General features: G+C 44.5%; 1 long non-coding RNA gene across 1 annotated transcript in view; it reads left to right on the top strand.

Moving 5' to 3' along the window:
• The window catches only part of LOC309335106, a 107,230-nt gene extending 84,987 nt beyond the window's left edge, over window positions 1–22,243 (top strand). The window contains exon 2 of the long non-coding RNA XR_014153347.1: window positions 21,373–22,243. This is a non-coding gene — a long non-coding RNA (uncharacterized lncRNA). The remainder of the gene's footprint in view (window positions 1–21,372) is intronic.
• Window positions 22,244–25,397: the final 3,154 nt, after the last annotated feature.

Below are 25,397 nucleotides of genomic sequence, written 5' to 3'. Positions count from 1 at the left end.
TCACCAGCAACCCCTGCAGGGCACAGGTGGAATGTGACTCTCCCAAGCGAAAGGCAGTTCCCACAGACCGTCTTCTCCTGCCTGAGATGGAAGGAATCTATTCAGAGGCCAGGATTTATGAACCTAGCCTCTTGCCCAAAGGCCTTCTCAGAGGTCTAGAGCGACCCAGGCCATTTCCAGCTTCTGAGGGACCTAGCCATGAGAAAAATAAAAAATGATGACACACAAAAACCTATTTAAGACACCCAGAAAAGAGCCAGTGGCTTGTTTATAGAATCAGCTGATCTGAGAGGGAACGTTCTTCATGGTCTAATCCAGTGTTTCCCAACCTTGGGCCTCCAGCTGTTTTTGAACTACAATTCCCATCATCCCTGACCACTGGTCTTGCTAGCTAGGGATGATGGGAGTTGTAGGCCAAAAACATCTGGAGGCCCAAGGTTGGGAAACACTGGTCTAATCTTGTTCCATCAAAACCAGCACTTTCTTAATCATTTTTGTGAATATTTTTAGCTCTTTAATATGACAAAATCTGTTACCAGCTAACACAAAAAAATATGTCTTTTACCAGATCACCTCTCCTATTTGCTTAAATCTGCACTTCTAAGCTGAGAGTGTGTGTCACATTTTGGTCCAATGTGCATACAAACAAGGTGCAAAATTTATCAAATAGTTTTTTAAAAACCTCAAGTGTCAAAATCAGAGACTTGTTTTGAGCTTAATGCCCTAGGTCTAATGGCTATCCTGCCCAACATCCATTGTTTGGCCCTGTTTGTCTATAACTGTGAAAGTGTAAATGTGTGTGTATGTGTGTGCAGGTCCCAGATTAAATGAATCAAGGAGCAGCACTTGATATGAAAACCCTTTGTCTGAGATCCCTGGAGAACCACTACCAGTCAGATGTTACTGGTCCAGATAGACAAATGGCATGAAGCTTGGTCTGTAGCTTGGTGATGCTCATGTATATGGCACTTTTCTGGGATATTCAGTTAGGAATGATAGCCGCAAAGGCCTTCTGATTCGCCAGCTGTGCCCCTTCCTGGAAAAGTTAACATCTCCACGGTCATCCCTGCCCTAGTTAGCACCAGGTTGGACTACTGCAATGTACTGTACATGGGGTTAGCTTTGAAGACCAACTGGAAATTTGACTTTGTGTAGAAAGCAACAATCAGCGTTTTGTCTGAGGCTAGTTAGTTGTTGAGATCATATTTATGCTGCTCATGTACCAGTTTTATTGGCTACTAATTAATTTCTGTGTCCAATTCAAGGTGCAGTTTCTGACCTAAACAATTTGGAACTGAACTAGGCTGTTTCCTCTTGCCTGTGGCCTTTTCAGCTATGGCACCTTAATTTTGGAATGATATACCTGCTCTCATCACTGTCTGCTCTCAGGAACGCTCTCAGGAAAGCTCAGAATCCATTGGGCATTTAGAATTCCTTAAAATGATTGCCTCTGTGAAGCATTCAGGTTTTCATCCTTCCACTTTTTTGGTGGGGTGTGTGTGTGTATGCATCATAGTCATATTTCATTCACTGTAAGTTTCCTTTAATGCATATTATACAGAAGTGTAATTAATTTCTGGTCTTCTCAGTGTGGAATTCATGATACAGTTTGGAGGGACTGCAGAAGGAGCTCCCAATGGAGGCAGTGATGGCCACCAATGTGGATGGCTTTTCGCACCCAGATCTTGCTTGCAGCAGTACCAATCACCACTAGGTACTGCGAGAACAAGGTGGTGGACTTTGGCCTGGTCCAGCAGGGCACTTCTTGTGGTCTTTCCCCCAGAAATGCCTGGAATGCCAGTGAAATAACAGGAAGGCCAACTGCAGAAGCCACTCTGGTCTCAAGATGGTTCTGGTTGGAACACAGGTTTAAACACCACTGAGCCAGAACAGAACACAAATTCCATGTAAATCTTGATGCCAAATGAACTTCTCATCCTTCTTGAAGGCTGGGAGTCAGGCTTGTTTGTGCATGGGTGAGCATGATACTTGGTTGCTTCTATTATCTTGCAATAGACACTTTCAGAAGGAATTGTTCTCCCTACTTGGCTGATTGACACAGGAATGTTCTGAGATTGCCACACACACTTCCATCTTCCCAAGGAGTTTGAAGGATGTGTGATTCCCAGCGTGAACTTGAAAGGGGACAGAAGTAGTTATTCTAGATTTCAATACATTGCAGGGAATATATGCAAACAGAGTACGCAAAGTTGGCAAAGTCATTAAAGGAACTCTCCTGTAAAAAGAAAGAAACAAAGAATAGAATAATGTTCTTCCCTGCTTTCCCAGAAATGACGCCTACTTTCATTGCCACGTGATACTGCCTGGTCTGATTTGAAGTTCTGCATTGGTCACATTGGCTCAAGAGTAGAATCACTGTTCATGAGCACAAGAGGAAAAGGCCCTTCAGCACCTGGGCTCCAAGAGAAGGTGTAGAGCTGGCTGATCCTCCAGGTGACGTTGGACTCCATCTCCCATCAGCCCCAGCCAGCATGGCCAATGGTCAGAGATAATGGAAGTTTGACTCCTATAGTATCTGGAGGAAGGCAAGTTCTCCATCCCATTTCTACAACTGGCTAATTTGCCAAACCAAAATATTGACCAAATGTTCACTTTGGAAAGTATGGTTTTATTTTATTTTATTGGTTCCCACTAGCCTTGAGACTGCAAAGGTGTTTTCTTTTTCAAACAGAAAAACAAACTTAATGAGCCTGGTCTGGGGCCCCCCAAGTGCAGATTGCCTCACTTGGCTCCCCTCCCCTGAGTCTTTAGAGGTGAGAGCAGAGGCCCCTCGGGAATACCGTTGACTGAGTGAGAGAACCTATTAAATGGGAATTGGCCAAATCAATAAATCAAGGCACCTGAAAGCTGAAACTAAGGTCTAAGGTGATTATGCTGCTAGCATTCCGTGCTCCTCTCGTCAATTAAAACAAACACAACTAAGATGACAAACATGTCAATCTGCCACATTATGTTAAATGGAAAAGCGTTTGTTCAGTTGGACACAGGTAGATGTGCATGCAACTGTAATGCTTTAAGGATTGGTCACCTTTTTGAAAATGGAAAACACAAGTCAATGCTACAGAAGTGTGACCATTCCAACTACTGTGTTCTGTCTAGAGCAGGGCTTCCCAAACTTGGGTCTCCAGCTGTTTTTAGTCTACAACTCCCATCATCCCTAGCTAGTAGGACCAAGGGTCAGGGATGATGGGAACTGTAGTACCGAAACAGCCGGAGACATGAGTTTGGGAAACCCTGGTCTAGAGCGGCAGTCTTAATCATTATAGCAAGCATAGCCAAGGTGGTACCATCTTAATGTTGTGGCAATTTTAGGTACAGGTTTTAATTTGGGTTGCCCCCCCCCCAGCATACTTAAGATATTTTGTAATATTTCTGTTGTGCTTAGCAGCAGCAGTTCTTTTCTTGTCTACAGAGTGGGGTACAAATAGAAACAATAGCATTCCACATGTGGACTGGGGCCAGTATGAAAGTAGATCACATACCTCTCCCAGCAGCTGCCAGGATTGTAGAGTTGAAGCACCACATGGTGACTCAGAGCCATGTGTTGAATGTTCCCATGTGTTGAATGGAGAAGGTGGTGCATCTCAGCGGTAGAGCATCTGCTTTGCATGCAAAAGGTCCGTGGCTCAACACCCAGCATCTCCAGGTAGGGCTGAGAGAGATCCCTGCCTGAATCCCTGGAAGTATGCTGTCAATGAGTAGACAATACTGAGCTAAATGGACCAATGGTCAGACTCAGCTTAGGCAGCTTTCTATTTTCCTATGTCCTTGCAAAACAATGTATAATTAGACAAAACTGCATGAAAAAAGTGATTATTATGAGAAAGTTAAAATAAAATGCTGATTACAGGTAGGTAACCGTGTTAGTCTGCCATAGTCGAAACAAAATAATAATAATAATAAAATTCCTTCCAGTAGCACCTTAGAGACCAAGTAAGTTTGTTATTACAGGGACGCGGGTGGTGCTTTGGGTAAAACCTCAGCGCCTAGGACTTGCTGATCGCATGGTCAGCGGTTTGAATCCCCGCGGCAGGGTGCACTCCCATCGTTCAGTCCCAGCGCCTGCCAACCTAGCAGTTCGAAAGCACTCCTGGGTGCAAGTAGATAAATAGGGACCGCTTATCAGCGGGAAGGTAAATGGTGTTCCGTGTGCTACGCTGGCTCGCCAGATGCAGCTTGTCACACTGGCCACGTGACCCGGAAGTGTCTGCGGCCAGCGCTGGCTCCCGGCCTATAGAGTGAGATGAGCGCACAACCCTAGAGTCTGTCAAGACTGGCCCGTACGGGCAGGGGTACCTTTACCTTTACCTTTTAAAGTTTGTTATTGTTATTAAGTTTGTGCATCTGAAGAAGTGTGCATGCACACGAAAGCTCATACCAATAACAAATTTAGTTGGTCTCTAAGGTGCTACTGGAAGGAATTATTATTATTATTATTATTATTATTATTATTATTATTATTAAAATGCTGATGAATTTCTTTGAGGCTTGGTTAAAAAAATAATCATCGTAAATTGATGCAGAAATGTGGAGAAATGAATTTAATGTGGGGAAGAAATGAAACCAAAAGATCCTTCCATCCCTTCTTGTAACCGTTCCCCCCCGAATTTTTCAGAAGGGAATACAACATGTGAATGGCCTTTGCTTAATGCTGGTATGCTACCCACTTTATCCCTCCTAGATATTAGATCATGAATGTTTCATCAAGAAAAGGCTGTACACAGAGTGAAGTGGTTCTAGCGCACAGTTATCAAACGTAGACTAGTAATGGCAATACTGCAGAGAATCTGTTCTTGAGTAGGAACTTGTTTGATGTGGTTGGTGGATGCAGATGAGATATTTGTAGCTGCTTTTACCATTTTAAAATCAAAGGAGCCAGTTAGCTCCCAGGCGAAGAGTTCTGTTCTTTTTTTAGTACATGTTATGTTGCATATTGAGAGGGCAATGGAAGAGCTCAGGTTTGCCTCTATCCAAAGGCCAAATTTAGGGTGGGGATGGTTTTGTGAAATTTCTTCTCCACCCTGCCTCCATAGTTGGCTCTAATCCTTACCTACGGGCCTGTCTCATGGAGGATGCGAATTAATTTCCCCTCCTGATCCACTCTGGGGAGTCCATTGTGTGCATTAGACAGGCTTTTGTGGTGCTAATTTACCAGATCAGATTGGGCAATTAGCTGTTTATAGGACTGGGTGTGATGCGTAATTTTCCTGTTACACTGCAAAAGGTGCATATGTGTGTCTATGCAATCAAAATTTATCCCCTCCCTCTCCCAGCCTCATTTCCCTTGGGCTCACTTGAAAGTCACCAGTATGAAGTCAGTGAAGTGCAGGGGAAAAAATCTCTCACTTCTTGTGGTTTTGGTGAGACTTTCATGATGCCCCATCCAACCTGAATCTTCTTGTGGAGTAAGGGGGTAACAGCCTGTTTTCAGATCCTTGTTGTATCAGTCTGAGCTGGATTACTAATTCCTCTTGTTAACAGGCCAATTGCTAACTAAAGTCTGTTCTGTCTATGACTCCACTCAGCTCCCCCCCCCCCCACAGAGGCAGCTGATGCGATTAATGTTTGTCTTCTAACTGTTGAGGTGGGGGGGAGAGGGTCAACTGCAGATTGTTGACTTAAGTACAGCTGCTATAAAGAAAGTTGGCAATTCCTTTGCCTCGGATAACTATGGGATTGGAGGACTTGCATGTTGGCACAAACATGTGCGGGTATATTTGAATTATATTAAATTTTTGAATTAATTTTATGTTAATTTGTTAAATTTTTTGAAAAGCAATAAGATTAGTTGGCAAAAATAAATAAATGTGCAGATAGATTTGCCTCCACTCCTCTTCTTTCTAAGGTTGTGTGCACATTCAAAGCACACAGTCTCCTAAGAATTCTGGGCAGTTTACACCTCACAGAGTTAGAATTCCCAAGCGACAGTGCCAGGGCGAGCGGGCAGTATTCTGTGGCTCTGTCCAGGTATTGCCACGGGTGCAACCCTGATAGCTCTGTTGTGCCCACAGATCTTACAGAAAACCCATAATCACATCATTCACCCTTCCCTTGCCTGCCCAAAAGGGAATTTTTAAAATCTTAATAGCCTACCCATGTGGCAGCTGTGGCAGTACCCTCAGCAGCAGCATGAGTGTGCATTCAGGCAAACCGCTTGCCCAGTGCGCAGCCGGGCTTTGATGGAAACTGCTTGCAAGGGTGAGGTCCAAATTGCTGCAGTTTGAAACAAGCAGCAGCATGCTGGCTCTTGCAATGCCACCATATACAGTTATACCTTGGTTCTTGAACGCCTTGGCACTCGTATGTTTTGGCTCCCAAACGCCGAAAACCCAGAAGTAAGTCTTCCAGTTTTTGAACGTTTTTGGGATGCTCCTGCAGCCAATCGGAAGCTGTGCCTTGGTTTTTGAATGGTTTTGGGAGTTGAACGCACTTCCGGAATGGATTACTTTCAAGAACCAAGGTACAACTGTATACAGTGGTACCTCTGGTTAAGAACTTAATTCATTCTGGAGGTCCGTTCTTAACCTGAAACTGTTCTTAACCTGAGGTTCCACTTTAGCTAATGGGGCCTTCCGCTGTCGCTGTGCCGCCGCTGCATGATTTCTGTTCTCATACTGAAGTAAAGTTCTTAACCCAAGGTACTATTTCTCGGTTAGCGGAGTCTGTAACCTGAAGTATTTGTAACCCAAAGCATTTGTAACCTGAGGTACCACTGTATGTATATATAGAACAGGGGAATATCCACATGCACGTATCCTGTAATGCAGTGTTTCTCAACCTGTGGGTCCCCAGATGTTGTTGGACTACAACTCCCATCATTCCTAGCCAGCATGATCAGAGGTCAGGGATGATGGGAATTGTAGTCCAACAACATCTGGGGACCCACAGGTTGAGAACCGCTGCTGTAATGGAACCCCAGTGTCAGTGGCTCCCACAGGGGAGCCACAGAAAGAATGTGGTTGGTCAAGGGCGCCATGGATTCAAAAAGGTTGAAAACCACTATGCCTAGAATATCTAGGTAGGAATATCCCCTGCCTAAAATCCTGGAGAGCTGCTGCCAGTCAGTGTCAAGAATACTGACCCAGATGGACTGGTGGCCTGTCATGTTATAAGGCCGCTTCCTCTATCCCTGTGTCAAAGTCTGTGATTCATATGAACCTGTTAGACTAGACGTGTTCATTAGGAACCGTCTGTATAATGCACAGCCCCAGGATAGCGGAGGATGCCAGACATCCTTTCCCCCTCATATTTGAGGAGTGAAACAGTTCGGTTTAGATTGTGAAACTGTCCGGGATGATGCCTGCCTCCTGGGGATTTTCCAGCTGGCAGTGTGGGAGCAAACGGGCTTCGATGGAGCGCCTTCAGGAAGAATTCCAGACAGAACTCCGAGAACAACACAACAGGTTTCATTAGTTCTGGCTCTGATATCATTTACCTCCCTGCTGATACCTCCCATCTCAATCAATCACCACTGTGCCCACAAAAATGTCCCTGATCGTTTAGTGAAGATAAGCCTTACCTTAATGGCCATGGCATGATTGAAATGCAGGTGGTATAAAAGCTCAACGTCATATATATATATATATATATATATATATATATATATATATATATATATATATATTGCATCAATTAGCCTCACCGAAGCAGCATCCTTGGCACCTGATCCAGACCTCTGCAACAGAAGGAGGTTTTCATTCATAAAACTGGAAGGAGTACTCTTCGGCTGAGAGTAGAAAAGAGCTAAAAAAGAAGTCGAGAGTCAAAGGAGCTTAATCCCAAAAAGCCTGGAAGAAATATTGTATAACTTCTAATGGGTTGCTTTGCTAGCTGCCAAACCTTGAAACTGATTTATGCTGTTTATGGTTAGAGTGTGTTGCCTCTTTCTTCTCTCACCTGTGTTATTCTGCCTGGCCAGGAAACAAATCCTGGATTGCTTTTGCAGCCAAGGCACTTCTGGGTCTTCAAGCCAGTCAACCAGCCCAAGTTGCCTGAGATTCCTGGTACTCATGAGCATATCAGGTGGCTTGGGGTGCCAGAGAAAGAAACTACAGGTGTGGCCACATCATGGCTTGCTGAAATGGAATCCTTTTCAAGATCAGTTCCCCTGAGCTCCTGCTCAAAGAAAACCCCTGTCTGGATGGAATGTGTCCTTGAATAATAAAAGGGACTCTTGCCTGCCTGGATGAAGGATAAGGAGAAGTGTGTTTGTAGGAAGCAGCCTATTTTACATAGATAAAATTGGTATTCATTTCTCTGCCACCTTTGCCTCTGACCCCTCTCACTCCTGGCATGTGGCCTCTGGGAGGTAGCCTATAAGTGAATGTGGCCCTCAGAGCTAAAAATGTTTCCCACTCCTGATGTCCTGGGTAAAGGACCCCTGGACAGTTAAGTCCAGTCAAAGGTGACTATGGGGTTGCGGTGCTCACCTTGCTTTCAGTCCGAGGGAGCCAGTGTTTGTCCACGGACCACTTTCTGGGTCATGTGGCCAGCATGACTAAAGCGCTTCTGGTGCAACGGGACACCATGATGGAAGCCAGAGCGCACAGAAACGCCATTTACCTTCCCACCACAGTTGTACCTATTTATCTACTTGCACTGGGGTGCTTTCGAACTGTTAGGTTGGCAAGAGCTGGGACAGAGCAACAGGAGCTGCTGATGTCCTGGGATAGGTGTCTAGCTGGCATCATGGCAGCAGAACCAGCAGTTCCTGGTTTTTAGGCTGATGCTTTCATCTGACAAGCTGCTGAGCCCCGGAAGACGCTGCTTGGGAAAAGATGGGTACATTCTGAGACTGTGGAACCAGAGAAATAGAGCTGCTGCCCCTTGCAGCTCCTTTCAGTAAATCCGGGTGACAAAATGTGAACGAAGCACAGATGCAACCTGAAACTGACTTACTAAGGCCCCTTTCCTTAAAATGTGGAGAGCTGCAAGAACATGTGGTTGGATTGTGCAAGCCTCCTCTGTTCAGGCGACATCTGTAGGCAGAGGGAGAATCTTGTTGGTACTGGGTCAGGATTGAAGAAGGGCAGGGGCTGACAGCTGAGGGCTGGAAAAAGGTAATTTTAACTTACCACACCTGTCAGGTTAGCAGTCGCAGAATCCCTCTCATTCCTTGGAGGTGGGGAAGGGGGCTTAATGGAGAAGCCCCAAGGTTATCTTTCAGGTGCTCAGGTTGAATGAGCTGTCTCCAGACCCATTGTGGTTTAGACAGTGCTAACATCACTTTGGTGTTTATCATCTTGTTTTAGAAACCAAGGAGAAGGGGATTTTCTTCATTCTTTCATCACCTTGTCAGTTCAGATATGACACATACAGTATGTGCTATTTAAAGGAGCAGCAGCCTTCTTAGCAATGATGCAAGGCGAAGAAGCTATTTGTTACAACAAAAGTAATGATCTTTCTCAGCGCTAGCCAAACACTCTAAATGCTACACTACACCAGTCGTCTACCTTGTCAAGTCTATTGTCTTTACTCGAGTCTAATGCACCATTGAATCTAAGGCACACCTCAGTTATCAGAACCTTGAAACCAAAAATAGTATTTGCTGGCAAATGTAAATGCGCCATCAAATCTAATGCACACCTTAATTATCACAATGTCATTTAGCCAAAAAAAGAGGTGAGCATTAGATTCAAGTAAATACGGTATTAAGATTCCATAATGGTATAAAGGTAAAGGGTAAAGGGACCCCTGACCATTAGGTCCAGTCGTGGCCGACTCTGGGGTTGCGGCACTCATCTCGCTTTATTGGCCGAGGGAGCTGGCGTATAGCTTCCAGGTCATGTGGCCAGCATGACTAAGCTGCTTCTGGCAAACCAGAGCAGCGCACGGAAACGCCGTTTACCTTCCCGCCAGAGCAGTACCTATTTATCTACTTGCACTTTGACGTGCTTTTGAACTGCTAGGTTGGCAGGAGCAGGGACCAAGCAACGGGAGCTCACCCCGTCGCGGGGATTCGAACCACCGACCTTCTGATCGGCAAGCCCTAGGCTCTGTGGTTTAACCCACAGCGCCACCTGCGTCCCCATAATGGTATATGTGTTGGTAAAATAGCAATGAAGTTCCAAGCTCACATCTACCGTGCATGTGTATCAGTGGAAAAGGCTGGGTATGCCTACAGTAAAAAAAGACAAATTTAAAGGGTTATAATAAATGGCTATACAGCAACGAAGCCTGCTGTTCTTCCTGTCTTTGAATATGAGAGTAAGGGAACATTCACTATGGGGAATGGGTAAAAATGGAAGCTGGCTAAATAAAACGCCTTCTCCACCAAAGGTTATCAACTTTTCCAATGATCGTTACACATTATTGATTGATTGATTGATTGATTTGATTTGAATACAGCCTTATACCTGCAGGTCTCAGGGCCGTTCACAGGATAAAATTCAGTGAATGTGTGCAACATGACAGGATTGCAACAATAAAGTCCCCAGCCAGGACCATCCATGCAATCCCTACATGCTTACTTTGCACACAGTATGGCATGTCAATGAACCCTGTTAAGAAACACAGCCCTGGCTATGCATATAGTTTGTTTGTATGTAGGTAGGGACTACGCAGAGTGTCTTATGAACATGTCTATGCTAGAAAGAGGACCAGGGCTTGCCACCATAATCTTGCTTCTCCACCAAGTAAGGTGTTCATTTGAAAAATGTGCAGAGCAGTCTCTGAAACAGAGACTGATGGCAATTTTAGTCATGCACATAAACATGCTAGAGAGCATATGGGGTTTTCAGAGATGGTTGCAGCGTACATATCAGGTTAATAACAGAATTGCTCAGGCTCTTCCTCCACCATATATAGGGGGAAACAAAAATGGACAGCTTGACTGGCATTCCTTGCTCCTGCTCTTACATGGCAGCTGGGGAAGGGGCACAGATCCAAGCAAAGAGTTTGAGAGGTTAAAAACCAGCGGGAAGTAGAGGGCTGCCCGAATGATGGCTCATCATCACATCCAGGAATAGCAAGGTGCTGGTGCTGCCCTGATTTGAAGCTACTGGCAGGAGACAGGCACTTTGGTGGGGAGTTGTGAAGGGGAATTCATCATATCTTCAGCACAAGCTAGCTAAATCTTTTGGGACACCATTTTGTATGACAAGATAATCATGGTGGTAGGTGCAGACCCCTATGTTTTTACTGTACTGGGACGGTGTTGTTTGTGGGTGGGAAGTCTGCTCACATGGTAATAAAACCATGCTGCTGTTCAGTGACTGTATAGTTGACTCTGTGAAGGTCCAAGCAAATCACAAAGCAATGGTGGCACATGTAGGGTCTGTGAAAGCGTCACAAATGTGCGCACAACCCGGTTCCTATTTGTTGGGTTAATAAAGGACATCCAAAAACATGAACTGGAGATTGTGTTCTGATCCAATTGGATGTTCCCTTTCATCCTTCCTTATGGAGCCAAAGCTCTATTGTAAAATTTAATTCCCATTCATCACTCACTGTGAAATTTGTATGCGAAAGTATTAGATGAGTGTGTAAAAAGTTACTGCTGCCTTCTTAAAAGGATCTGTCTTTTCCATGACACATAATTCATTTACCAACATAAAAGGGAAATGACTCACCTTTCATCCAAACAAGAACTCCTAAAGCTTAGCCGACAGCACCTGTCTGGGACTTGGTTACTTATTAACTAATTGCTAGCCAAAGGTGTCCTGGGAAATAAAGAGTTTGCTTAAGTTTCTTCCAGCTTGGCGTTTGAATGACCTCTCCTTGCTCGTCAAATAGGATTTGTACACTGAGCAATGTATATAATATGATCTTGCACTTAGCCAGTGGTCAGTGAGTGCCCAACAATCAATTTCTGGATAAGGTTTTAAAATAGCTGCCAAAAACTACATCTGCTAAGAGGCAACTACCCAACTCTAGAGATCAAAATTCTGATTTTGTTGCCTAAAAAGCAAACATAGGCACTACAAACATTTTTACTACCTAATAAAAATATGGCCAGATACCTGTAGCTGAAGAAATTCACACTGACATGTGGGTTTCCATATCTTTCTCCTTTACTTCCTTCCCTTCAATGCCCTTCTTGCAATTGACAGGAGAAATGCCGCAGTAATGCTGTAGCAGCTGGCAGAATTCTCCCTTCAGTGCTGCTCTTAGACACAGGATTCCATCTTAGGAGTCTCCAGGCCAGTGGTGAGGAAACTGTGGCCTTCCAGATGTTGTCAAATCACAACTCCTGTCATCCCTGACATTAGCAGGCTGGGGCTAATGGGAGTTGTCATCCGACAACATCTGGAGTGCCACAAGTTCTGCATCTTTGGGGTAGACGTGCCAAAATTATATCTCCTTGGCTCCTTAGCTTGCAATCCCCAAACCAGTTCCCCAGGCTCCTGTCTCCTCCGCTTACCCTTCCCTCAGGTCTATGAACATCAGTGCACTGATTGCTCTATCCCGTTCCTTCAGCTCACCTTTTTCTTCTCCCTGACTTCTTTAGCCACTTTCTGGTCAGTCAACTTTCCAATAATAGCCTATGTGAGATTTAAATCCCAGTCAAGCAGAGAACTATCCATTTTCATAGACTCCTGACTAGGGATGGAAGGGTCTGTCAATTTTGGTTCTCTCTATTTCTCAATTTTCCCATCTTAAATTCAGTCCTGCAGCAAATTACTAGCATTTTAGTGTGCATTCCTCCTAATAAACACATTTTCATATGCAATTTTGAATAATGTCCACATATGATGCCACCTACTATAATTCATTATTGTATGCTATTTTCACTGATATATGCAATTTTTATGTTCTGACAGTTAAGTCCAGTCGCGAACAACTCTGGGGTTATGGCACTTGTCTCGTTTATTGACTGAGGGAGCCGACGTTTGTCCGCAGACAGTTTTTCCGGGTCATGTGGCTAGCATGACTAAGCCGCTTCTGGTGAAACCAAAGCAGCGCATGGAAATGCCGTTTACCTTCCCGCCGGAGTGGTACCTATTTATCTACTTGCACTTTGACGTGCTTTCAAACTGCTAGGTTGGCAGGAGCTGGGACCGAACAATGGGAGCTCACCCTGTCGCGGGGATTCAAACTACCAACCTCCTGATCGGCAAGCCCAAGGCTCAGTGGTTTACACTACAGCGCCACCTGCGTCCCATCACTTTCCCCTAATGTATGTTTGGGTTTGTTTTGAAAACTTTGGTTGATTGAAAAATTCAAAGGATGACTCAGTTTAGGTTCTCATATTGTTTCAGAAATGGCAAAGTTCGTAGATAGGTGTGAACTGAGTTGAATTTCACCTCTATTCCTAACCCTTACTGTGAACTTTTTGATGTGGATGCTTGAACTGCTCCATGACTTCACAGTGCTTAAGCCAGGCGATGCATTACCTTGAGTTCTACATATTTTTAGATTCCTTTGGATAGGGGTGCATGAGGATCAAACTTTTCACACACCACAAGATATTGAACTTGACATGAACTTTCCTTCCAACATCTCCAGCCATGAAGAAGATATTCTACTGTAGTGTGCTGTGCTATGCTGTGCTGTGCTGTGCTGTGCTGTGTTGTGTTGTGTTGTGTTGTGTTGTGTTGTGTTGTGTTGTGTTGTGTTGCTGGACCTTTCTAAAATGGCACTGGAGTTCTGTTTTTCCACTCCACCCCCTTTAAAAGCAGGTGAATTCAGAACCAAGCTGGAATTATGGTGTGTGTGTGTGTGTGTGTGTGTGTGTGAGAGAGAGAGAGAGAGAGAGAGAGAGAGAGAAATTTCGTTCTGCTGGCTTCACATTAATCCACTGCAAACAGAATGCCAGGGAAGTGAGTTAACCCAAAGGTTTAATCTCCCTAAAGCTGCCCTGAGATATGGTGGAAAGTAAGCTTTGACTTACTAATAGACTCTAAATCTTGCATTGCTACTTCGTAGAGGTAGCTTTATTCTGTAGCTTGCTTGCTTCCTGATTGTTCTGCCACCAAAAGGGAGGGAAATAGTTCTGCTGCACTCAGAACCAAGATTAAGGGGTGCCCTTTTAAAATAAAGCAGCTAAGGGGAGGGGGGCTTTTCAGTTTTAATTGCTGCCAGGGGGATGTTGTACGGTGAAAACTGCCAGAATCGTTTCCTTTCCTGTTTTGTTTTTCTGCCCACACAGTTTTGCAGTTGCCGATAAACAAAATTCCAAGTCCCAGCAAGAGGGTTTCCCCCTCCTCCTGAATCAGAAAAAAACACCCTGTGCTGAAGAGCGAAGGAGGTGGAGGAACAGGAGAACTTTGTGACAAGCAGATAGATCTAGATCCACATTATTATTGTTTTTATTCTTGGTCCTTTTGCTGTTTTCTCTGGATAGGGATGTCTTCCTGTCCCGCTGCTTGAGGTGGAATTTGCAGATTTACAGCTTGTGCCCTTGTACGGAGGCCAGCTCCAACTCTAGCAGTTTATGCAGCCTCCTCTTATGGCCTGAGGGAATCTCTGTGACTCGGGGGTTAGAGAAGAAGAGCGTGGGGGTTGGAGGCCAGGACTCTTTGACCCTGGAGACCCTGTTGCCTCGCTGCATGTGTGGGCCATTGGCTGAATCATTTAGCCTCACTGTGTGTTTCTGGGAGTTTTCAACTGCTGGGTAACCAAGCTTCCCTCCTTGCCAGAAAGCAGTAACTTGAGGTTTATAAGCCTGATTTCCCCCGATAAAGGATGCTATGTGCTTCTTGGTTCTCTCTCTTCTTTACTCAGCTCAATCCAGATGTAGGTGTGTAAATGTACAAGCACATTCAGCTTGCTGTTTGAAATGGGACGGAGGAAGGTTTGGTCTATAAATCCAATAAAATAATTGTGCGTGGTACCCCTTCATATTGGCCAGGGATGTGGAACCTGTCACCCAGTTCCCCCGGAGAAGGGTTCACATGGAAACACTACTGCCACTGATATTTTTCTAGAAAAAGAGGTGCCGGGACTCACCATGAATGCCTCCCTTGTTCTCCCTCGGGTTACAGACACTCCAGGTTACAGACGCTTCAGGTTACAGACTCTACTAACCCAGAAATAATACCTCAGGTTAAGAACTTTGCTTCCGGATGAGAACAGAAATTGTGCGGTGGCGACGCAGCAGCAGCGGGAGGCCCCATTAGCTAAAGTGGTGCTTCAGGTTAAGAACAGTTTCAGGTTAAGAACGGACCTCCGGAACGAATTAAGTTCTTAACCCGAGGTACCACTGTAATGGCAATGGCGCCCACCTGAGAGGATTGACGGAACTGAGCTCACTGGGTGATGTTGTGCCAGCTGCTCCATCTCAGCCTGACCTACCTCACATGGTGGTTGTGTGGACATAAATGGGGAGAACCATGTACACCTCCTTGGAGGAGAATGTGGTATACAAACGTCAGAAACAAAGCAAACAAATCATTTAGCTGGCTTCAGTTTAGTGCTGCACTAATGTTCGTTGCTACTTGCGTCTCCCTAAGCGGTTCCCAGAAAGATTCAGAATCTTATGGGCAGCAGCAAGTGGCTCTTGAGAAGACTTCCAAGTGGACAAGGAATTTCCCTTTTCTTGCTGCAGTATATTGTGCACTCTTTTCATGGGAAGGGAAGCAGCAGCTACTGCTGCCTCCAAGGCTGGGATACTGGGGATAACAACTCCAAATGGGAGACAGTTGGGGCGGAAAGTTGCCGCAAACACCCTTTCATTTTTTGCAGCAGCGGTAGTGATGGTGCTATGCAGACATTTCCACCCTGGATCTTGGCATCTGCTCACATTTTTTGCTATGACTGTACTTCGTTCCGAGGCAGAAAACGCTTGACTTGTAAAAAACTGGCTAAAGATTTATTACTGCCATCTCTGGAGCAAGGATTTGAAATCCTGACTTCCACAGCGGCATTCCTGTGTCCCTGTTGGAAGGCTGCTTGGCACCTACGTCTGAGCCTGGGTGGGGCATTTCGGGAAAGAGCTTTGATCTCTCCTGGCAACACACTTTCAAACAAGCCGCAGAAGGAGCAACATTACCTGAGAGGGTGAGATAACAGGTAACAGCTTTCTGCGCAGGGCCTGTGATAATTCTGCTCTTTATGGGGCTTTGATTGCAGCAGGATACTTAGGAGCCCAAGGAAACTTCAAAAGCTGCGCACACTGCCATTGCACCACCTTGTGCAAAGAACCGTAAGAGGGGCGGGCGTGTGTATAGAGGCATGTTTATTACTCTCATTGAGAAATATTTGCACTAGCTCAAATACTAAAGCAGGAAGTAACAGAGTGTTGTTTTCCAGCTTGCACAGTTAGAAAACAAAAGAAAAGAATGGCTGTGCCAAGGTTGGCTTTAAATTTCTCAGATTCTGCCATTCTTAGGGAAACATGGAGTAAAACAGGCTTATCACTGAATTTGCCATATGAGAATGGAGATAGATACGGGTTCAGCCTTTCTATGCCCAATTAGATATGTAAGGTAAAGGTAAAGGGACCCCCGACCATTAGGTCCAGTCGTGACTGACTCTGGGGTTGCGGCGCTCATCTCACTTTATTGGCCGAGGGAGCCGGCGTACAGCTTCCGGGTCATGTGGCCAGCATGACTAAGCTGCTTCTGGCGAACCAGAGCAGTGCATGGAAATGCCGTTTACCTTCCCGCCGGAGCGGTACCTATTTACCTACTTGCACTTTGACATGCTTTCGAACTGCTAGGTTGGCAGAAGCTGGGACCGAGCAACGGGAGCTCACCCCGTCACGGGGATTCGAACTGCTGACCTTCTGGTCGGCAAGTCCTAGGCTCTGTGGTTTAACCCACAGCGCCACCCGTGTCCCAATTAGATATGTACTTAATATGGAATAGGCAGATGCGTATCTTGTTTTTCCTTAGCCAATTAAAGGTGCAGGAGAGCCCAGTTCTCACTGTGAAGGCAGTAAATGCTGGTGGGGAGACTGATCTTTTCATCACTCCTGCACCTCGGTTGGCATAGATGCTCCCTGCCGCAGCTGTGGAGCTAGGAGCCATGGAGGGAAAGATCACCACTGGCACTATTTGGAAATGCTTGTGTAAAGTGACATTAAAAAGCTCAATGAATAAAGCAGTGGTGATAATCCCAGGATGTATCGCTACCCCTCACAGTTATAGGACAGATGTAATTCACTGTTAATAGTTGGGCAGGTTGCTTTGAACCGCTTCTTCACTGAGACAATTTCATCCTGTCATAACCAGGGGGAGTCATTCCTCAGCATGAAACATTTTTTGGTGAGGTGGTCAGGAATAATGTCTGCACCACTGCCATTTTTTCCACAGTAGCTAGGAATTCCTTTTTTTAAAAAAAATCAGCAAAATAAAATCAAAACTGCTAAAGTGACTTTTGAGTCCAGCTGCAATTTAAACAATAATTTCTAGAGCACGGGCACTGAGGAAGGATCCATTTTCCTCAGAGTGAGGCAGAGAGGTGGGTAGGGAGTAGAGAGAGCAAAACTCTCTACCAGTAAGTGACAAGGAAAGTGAAAGGGAGATAGCCCCTTGTCTTGGACCACCTAAGTCAGATCACCAACCACATGGCAAAAGCAGTGCTGATTTAAAACTAGGACCCAAATAATTTTTCAGCATCTTAAATCCTACCACTGAGGCGTGCAACAAGAAACCAGGTATACTTATAGGCAGACACAACTGTGTCCAAGAGTTAAAGTTTCTGGCCTCTGGCTTCACGCTGGTCAAACATTGCCCAGATGCTGGAAGGTATGTCTTGTTAGCCCCTAAAAGCATAACAGAGCCCGCTTGTTTCGCCTGCGAGGGAGTGTGCGTGACGGTTATTTGTCCAAGCTAATTTCCTTTTTCACCACCACCCATTCCTAATTCAGCTTTCCCTCCCAGAATTAGTTCTACTGAGCACAGTGGCAAAGCAGAACCTCTTCCCTCTGGCCTTCTGTTTATCATCTTCTGTCAAGCGCATGCTGTTTCCAGGCAACGGAAAGGAAGTGCCAACTAGGGCCACGTGGTTGTGGCCAGTCATTTCGTGTTAGCATCCTGGGGCAAAGTCTCATTTATTTCTAATCTAATGTTTCTAGGGGAACGACACAGTCAGAGTGTCCCGTACTCCGTGCCAGTTTAGACAAAACTGCCTCTCTTGGTTTCTACTTTCCTTGGAACTAGTTCTCATAAGGATTGTGTTTACAGTTTCTGGCTGAATATTTATTAAGTTTCGTAATTTTTTATTTATTTTCTTTTTTTAAAAAAAATACACAGCTTAGTCCGAGATAAACTTTGTTCTTTTCATTTCGTTCTACTGATAAAACATGCCACTCCAAAACTGCGTAACACATTTGGAATATAGTTTGATACAGATTTAGCCCAACATTTTTCAAGTAGCCTTTTGTTTGGATATGGTGTTTTAAATGGGGGGGGGAGAGGATAGATTCTCGCCCCCAACCCTGCCCACTTCCTCCAGTCTGGCATTTCTCAAGCCACATTTATGGACTCATTCTCACAATCCTGCTACTCTGTGTATCTCTCCCCCCCCCCGCCCCACCCAATGAATGAATAGAGCTTCAGTGCTGCAGCACTAGAGTGCTTTTAATAATGCTGTTTTCGAGGATGTAAGAAAATGAAAAGAATGGAAATGGAAAAATAGTTGTTAAGCACATTAGGACGTAATCAGTTAGCATTAAAATTAATTCTGCGTGATTCATGAATCTGTAAGAGGACAGGGGAGATATAAGGTCACAACTACACCGGTGATTTTTCGGAGGTAAAATGGAGAATTCAGGAGCCTTGACCTGCTTCTTCATTAGGATGTTGTCAATAAGCATCTGTATCTGGGTTTAACAACTAAGTATTTTTTTAAAGAAACTGCCTGCTTTTTAATTTGCTCTTATATTTCCTTCCCTCATGAGCAGTGTTAGAAACTCAGACATATAAGCTAGGTGCCAAATGGCTTCTTAAACCAGGGTTACAGTTGCCAAAACAGAATGCCTTGTTGCCATTTGAGGGGCCAGGCAGATCGAAAGTTGTATTTTCCAATATGACTTTTTGGTTCCTGAAATTCATTCTGATTGTGCAGAGAAAATAAAACGGATAGAATTCTACAGGATGTGTTGCTTGTGTATGAAAACAGGCCAGATTCAAGGATTCTCAGGCATGCTCCTCCAGATGGTGGAGACATCAGGTGCCATCCTGGTACCCAGGCATCTTCACTTGGTCACAAGTGGCTGATAGCCAGGTGCAAAATGCGCCTGGTGCCTGGCGAATTTTGAACACTGCTCATGAATCCAATTCGGTCAAGGAATCACTCCCTCTTGTGAAAATTTTGCCTTTTGTGAGTTAGGGTTGCTCAGAATGAAACTTCTACTGCTTACAAGCTTGTCTGCCATTATCATACATGATAAGTATTCTGGCATAACAGATGCTCCTATATAATATGTGCTGCTCTGTTTCTCCTAATTAATTAGTCCCAGCTCACTGTGAAATCTAGTTAAAATGTGCTCTATGGATACACTTGCATCTGCCCATTTTCATAAGGGTGTTTCAGTCTCCCTCTACACATTGGCCATGATTTGGATGCTACTTGTGCTTTAGATGCTGGTTTATATTCCTAGTTCCTTAAACCATATTCAGCTTGAGTTTCCCAGTTCAGACCCAACCTAATACAAGCCAGGATCTCAGCACTCAAGCCAGCATGCAATGGCAAGGAGAAGGCCAAGGGTAAAGCTTGTAGCTGTGGTGCTAATCTATGGCATTGTAATACCTGGTTCAAAACCTATGAACCCAACCACTATAGTGACATTACCCATCTGTTTGAATTCAGATTCCTGTAAATGGAAGGTGGTGATTTAAAGGGTGAAAGAAAGTGATGGGAGATTTCCTATTTCCATGTCCCCTCACTTTGAAGTTGCATCTTCCCTTCCAGAATTGGAGCCAGACCAGGGCTGGTGGCTCCAAGGAGGAAAATCACAACTGGGGAAAAGCTTATGCAAGCTCCTTCTGCCTGCTCTTTAAAGCACACAGTCTATAGGAATTAAGAAGCATCTTGCTTCTAACACACCAATTTTGCCACTATCACGTCTAGTTCACTGCATAGTCTAGGTCACAGATGGGCTCTCTGCAACCCTAGAGCTACATGGAACCTTCTGCCTAATTTTATCTGGTCCTCAGCCTAATTTCAAAAGCCCTCTGCAAGTGATCAGGCCTTTTGGTAAGGAAGAAGTAGAAGACAGATGGATAGCTAGATACATAGAAACATGCAGAGATACATAGATTGATACATAGCTAGATACATAGATACATAGACCACATGGACCAGAGCACGCCAGGCACTCCTGTCTTCCACTGCCTCCCGCAGTTTGGTCAAACTCATGCTGGTAGCTTTGAGAACACTGTCCAACCATCTCATCCTCTGTCGTCCCCTTCTCCTTGTGCCCTCAATCTTTCCCAACATCAGGGTCTTTTCCAGGGAGTCTTCTCTTCTCATGAGGTGGTCAAACTATTGGAGCCTCAGCTTCAGGATCTGTCCTTCCAGTGAGCACTCAGGGCTGATTTCCATCAGAATGGATAGGTTTGATGTTCTTGCAGTCCATGGGACTCTCAAGAATCTCCTCCAGCACCATAATTCAAAAGCATCAATTCTTCGGCGACCAGACTTCTTTATGGTCCAGCTCTCACTTCCATACATCACTAATACATAGTTATATGGATACATAAATCAACACATAGATGGATACATAGATACAGATACATAGATGGATACATGGTAACATAGACAGGTAGGTGCATCGATGGATACAATTTTGGAATATAGTGGTACCTCGGTTTACGAACTTAATCTGTTCCTGAAGTCCATTCTTAAACCAAATCCGTTCTTAAACTGAGGTATACTTTCCCTAATGAGGCTTCCCACTGCCGGTGCCCTTCCACCATTCAGCTTCCGTTTGTAGACCGAGGTAAAGTTCACAAACTGGAACACTACTTCTGGTTTTGCAGAGTTTGTAAACTGAATAGTTCGTAAACCGGGCTGTTCGTAAACTGAGGTACCACTGTACTAAGGTAGCAGAAGGAGGGAGGAAAACAGGGATGAAAGAAAGAGAAAGGGCTCTGACCTGCCAGTCACTGACTTCGGCCCTGCTCATAGCCAGAATGCTTCCTCTGACAGATTTTCTCCAACAGATCCCCCTGGATAGAATATACAGCTGTCCATCCCCGATTTCTACGACCATATGTTTGGTGGCTGTTCAATATCAAGCTGAGGTCAGAGTTAGCCCTCTAGAGTCTTGCTATTGAAGTGGATTGTTCTGCTAAAGCAAGAGCCATGCATGTCAAAATGAAACACATATATAATTTATTTCATCTGTCAAATGTTAAGTGCCTTTGTCAATGGGAGAAAGAATGTGTAGTTCCGTTGTTTTTTTTAATAGCACAATGGTTTCCATAGCAAACTGACCATTGCTTCTTCTTTCTTTTCCTGTAGGATCACATGTCTAAAGAAGAAGGTAATCAGTGCACAGAGGACGCTGACAGAAAGGCTAAGATGCAGAAGACCCAACTGTTTGTGCAGAAAGGACCTCACCTGATGGAGGAAACCTCTTTGGAAATGTCAGGAACGCTTATGCTTATGACTTGTAGTCCACCAGCTGCTAAGATCCGAAACAGATGTCTGGTGAAGAGAGGAGCTCTCATCTCATGATCAGAAGAAGTGGAGTATGGGATCTTCAGCTAGCAGAATACTGGGTCAAGCTACCTCACCAGTATCTGTACATAATGAAGCAAATTAACTTTGGTTTGTTTCCCCTGGTTTTACAGTTTCCAGATGTTCCCTCCTTTTCCGCTGTGCCTGTATAGTCACCTCCACCAGAGACCTGAAAACCACTTGGGGAAAGGGAACAGCCATTTGGTCCAAACAGGAGTATATGCCACACACACACACACACCCTTTGTTGTTGAAAGATTCAAATATGGCAATGGAAATAGCTGTGAATTTTCCCAGTGTCCTCTGCATCTCTTGTGCCTCTTCTTTCATTGCTGATTTAATGATTCAGTGGAAGATCAGGATGCCCAGATGATCAACGGGAAGATTGGAAGAAGAAGATTGTTTTGTTGTTGTTGTCCTGATGTATCAATAAAATCATATTTTTTTTTTTTAAAAAAAAGAAAATTGGACTATATATACCCAGTGTTGGGGGCCCACAGAATTTAAATCTGTTCCCGGGGAATTAATGGTCAGTTTTACAAATTTTACTGTGAGTTGCCACATGGAAACCCAGGAAATACAAATTGTCATTCTTCTGTCAAAAGGAAATTATAATGTCACATATACTTATACCAAAGAGTCCATCTGACATACAAAAGACAGCCTCAAATGAGCATGGATAAGCATGGGAAGTTTTATTGTTTCATGTTTTAATTATTTTGTTGGGAGCTGCCCAGAGTGGCTGGGGCATACTAGTTGGATGGGCATCATATAAATAAAATTATTATTATTATTATTATTATTATTATTATTATTATTATTATTATTATACTGGAATAAGGTGAGAATGCATTAGAACTGTACCTTTTCTAAGTGAGGTTGTAAGAGAGATGAAAGTAAATTTCAGCTTGTAAAGTAGCTGAAAGCAGCCTTCTGCAACCCCCATCACCCTCAGGCATTATGGACAGCTGTCAGGCATGAGGGCAGAGGCATTTTTAGGGTAGTTGCACTGGACACTGACACCACAGGGGGCGCTTCAACAGTGATGTTGAACAGAGCACAAAAAGGCTCCATTTGGGAGACCAAAATCTGCCACTGATGAAGGGAGTCTATTTGGGTTTTTTATTCAAAGTGTTGATCCTGACCTTTAAAGCCCTAAACGGCTTCGGTCCAGTATACCTGAAGGAGTGTCTCCACCTCCATCGTTCTGCCCGGACACTGAGGTCCAGCGCCGAGGGCCTTCTGGTGGTTCCCTCACTACGCCCGCCCTGTGGAATGCCCTCCCATCAGATGTCAAAGAAATAAACAACTGTCGGACTTTTAGATGACTTCTGAAGGTAGCCCTGTTTAGGGAAGCGTCTAATGTTTGATGCATTACTGTATTTTAATATTCGGCTGGAAGCCGCCCAGAGTGGCTGGGGAAACCCAGCCAGATGGGTGGGGTATAAATAATAAATTATTATTATTATTATTATTATTATTATTATTATTATTAATTTAACAAAATGCATACTGTAGGAAAAACTCTGAGCGGTTTAAATAAAAGATTTAAATTATCAATGTAAAAGCAGGTATTTTAAAATCAACAATAACTAAACAAAGAACTAAAAATCCAACCAGCTCAGTTGGTGAGAGCCTGATTGCATCAAGGTTGCAAGAATTTAAAACAACTGGTCAGCAACAACAAAAATACTACAAAGTACATAAGAGAAAGAGGGGGAGTGATTTCAAAATAAAAATACCATAAAAAGCAAAATACAGACTCGTACCAATGTTAGTCCTACCCATAATGACTAGGTCCATTATTATCAGAGGGTCTGCTCTGAATAGTCATTGGATACAGCCCACAGACACATCTGTGTGTCAGGGCAGAGCCCAAAATATCTGTTTAAATTGGTAACTGAGTTATAAAAGGGCGTGAATGCAAAATAATCTCCTGGCTTTATTCAGGTTTTCTGACAGATCTCTTGGCTGCTCTCCTGGGTACATGGAAGAGTTTCCTTTGTGGTGGAATTATATGTTTCCCCATCAAGTGAGTTGACCTGAGCATTTCATGATTACCAAGAGTTCTGTTGTGGCTTGCTGGGGATTCTGTTAAGGGATCCTATAGCTGTTTAGAAAGAGGAATGATTATGGGAAGCAAAAGTATGTGTTTTATCGTGCATTTGACAGTGGCATATTCAAGGGCAAGGTGGGCAACAAGCTATTAGAAATACTGTGCTATCTCTCCTATGATGCCCTTCTGTGGAAAAGGATATGAAGTTTCTGGTTGGTGAGCATACACTTTCAAATGCAGAAGGTCCAGTGATGAAAATGTTCCCTTGCAAATGTGTGTTTTCTGTACTACCAAACAGCAAAATACACCAAATCCACACATCTCAAAGGAATGTGGGGAAGTTAATGTGCTCAAAATTGAGTCACTTCTTTATTCATGATACATTCCTTTTAAAATGCCAAAACCAGGGCTCCATGCAGATGGTTACTTTTCAAAAACTTGTAGAGCCCTCTCAATCTGCAGTCAACATGCCTACTTTTCATGGGTCCAGCCGTGATATCTGGTTGTCATGAACTGGCAGGATGACAGGCAAGGCAGAAGAGGATCCCGACGAGGGGCGTAGCTGGGACTGGGACACACCGGGGCAAGCGAGGGATGGGGAAGGAAGTACTCACAGGATGGCGGAGGGTGGTGAGGGATGGGCGTCAGTGCACAGGAACCAGAGCAGCAGGACCAGTCACTAGAGCCATAAATATGGCAGGCTCTGAGGTGTAAGGAGCTGTGGGAGTGATGCTGTAGGAGGCTGAGACAGGCAAGGGCCCACAAGCCAGCTCCCTAGCTGGCCAGTTGAGGCTGGGAAGAGATATGTGATTCCTCAGCTGAAGTCGGCTCAGAACAGGTGAGGGTCACCTGCCTCATCAAGCTCAAAGGCTGCAATCAGGCCAAGTATAAAAGGGAAGCAGAGCTGAGGGACTGTGTCTGCTCAACTGGACCTTGGCATGGATGTTCCTGGGCCTCTACAGGACTGTGCTCTGGGTTTAACTCTGGACTGCATCCTGACTTCTGGACTTCAGACTTGGCTACTTGGATTGACCTTGGACTGGCTGTGGCTTGACCCCTGGACTTTGGACTTGACATACTGACTTGCTGCCAGGTAGGCCAGGGGTTTAGGATGCTGCTCAAAGCAGTTTTAACATACCTTGTAGAGAGCTTTGAGCCCAACTGTGAAAATGACAATCCCAGAAGTATGATCAGCACTTCAGCACATACATGCCACGTTTTGCCTAAATTGTTGCTGGTTACTGCTAGATAGGGGACGCGGGTGGCGTTGTGGGTTAAACCACAGAGCCTAGGACTTGCCAATCAGAAGGTCGGCAGTTTGAATCCTGAGCTGCCGTTGCTTGGTCCCTGCTCCTGCCAACCTAGCAGTTCAAAAGCACATCCAAGTGCAAGTAGATAAATAGGTACCGCTCCGGCAGGAAGGTAAACGGTGTTTCCGTGCGCTGCTCTGGTTTGCCAGAAGCGGCTTAGTCATGCTGGCCACATGACCCGGAAGCTGTACGCCGGCTCCCTTGGCCAATAAAGCACGATGAGCACCACAACCCCAGAGTCGGCCATGACTGGACCTAATAGTCAGGGGTCCCTTTACCTTTACCTTTTTACTGCTAGATAGTACCCATAGTGATCAATTTGTTTCAATATTCAATTTTTGGTTTTGACTATTGCTTACCAAGGTTTAACATGGAAATTAAATGTCAGATTTAATGACATATTCCCAGCAGATTCCCAGCAATATTTGTTAGCATTGCTG

Source organism: Podarcis erhardii (genome assembly GCF_964252035.2).
Source record: "Podarcis erhardii genome assembly, chromosome: 2".
Classification (NCBI taxonomy): Eukaryota; Metazoa; Chordata; class Lepidosauria; order Squamata; family Lacertidae; genus Podarcis; species Podarcis erhardii.
Note: the sequence above shows the minus strand (reverse complement) of the source record. Positions and strands in the feature narration are given on the sequence as shown.